The 898-nt window shown below is 26.1% G+C and overlaps 1 long non-coding RNA gene across 1 annotated transcript in view; it reads left to right on the forward strand.

Annotated features, from left to right (window-relative positions):
* LOC128249704 (uncharacterized) overlaps positions 1–898 on the forward strand; it is a 170,180-nt gene that overhangs the window by 28,605 nt on the left and 140,677 nt on the right. The gene's annotated exons all lie outside the window — the stretch shown is intronic.

The raw sequence follows: 898 nt of genomic DNA on the forward strand, positions 1-898 counted from the left end.
CACCTTGTGGTTGGGAAGAAGCCACACAGCTATGCCTGAACTTGTATATATATATATATATATATATATATATACATATGTATGTATGTATGTATATAGGCTTACTACTTTTGCACCACCCTGGATGTTTGCATCTATGTATATGCATATGTAAATATATATATGTATATATATATGTGTATATATATATACTTATATATGCATTTATATACACAAACACACACACATATACATATAAACACATATATATGCACATATACATACATTGTACATATATATATATATATGTGTGTGTGTGTATATGTACACATACACACATACTATATACCATGTGAAAAAAACCCCACTGTTCAATCAATGGTAATGTTTGAGTGTTGTCTAAGAGTGATAAAAATCAAAGAGATCCGTTTGTGTAGGAAACCGAGAACAATAGAACCTGATTTCCGACTGCTTTGCGAAAATAACTGGGTTTTTTTTTTTTTTTTCATGATTCATGACAAATTATTTGGCCGAGAAAATGGTGGAATCATATATTTATTATTTTTCAGTTTCGGTATTTACCAATTTCTAGGATTTCTTTTTAGAAAGAATTTTTTTCTTCATTCATCTTTTATTTCTTTTTACTTCTAACTTTTCCTGAGTGGCATTATTGTTGAAATGATATAATGTTTTTTTGAATATGTATGTCTGGATGTGTGTGTGGATATATTATGTATGTAGGTATCTATGTATACATAAATGTTCTTATATATATATATATAAGTATATGTATATATATATGTATATATGTGTGTGTGTATATATATATATATATGTGTGTGTGTGTATATATATATATGTGTGTGTGTGTATATATATATAAGTATATGTGTGTATATATATATATATATATATATAT

The sequence above is a fragment of the Octopus bimaculoides genome, chromosome 17 (assembly GCF_001194135.2).
Source record: "Octopus bimaculoides isolate UCB-OBI-ISO-001 chromosome 17, ASM119413v2, whole genome shotgun sequence".
In the NCBI taxonomy this organism is placed as follows: Eukaryota; Metazoa; Mollusca; class Cephalopoda; order Octopoda; family Octopodidae; genus Octopus; species Octopus bimaculoides.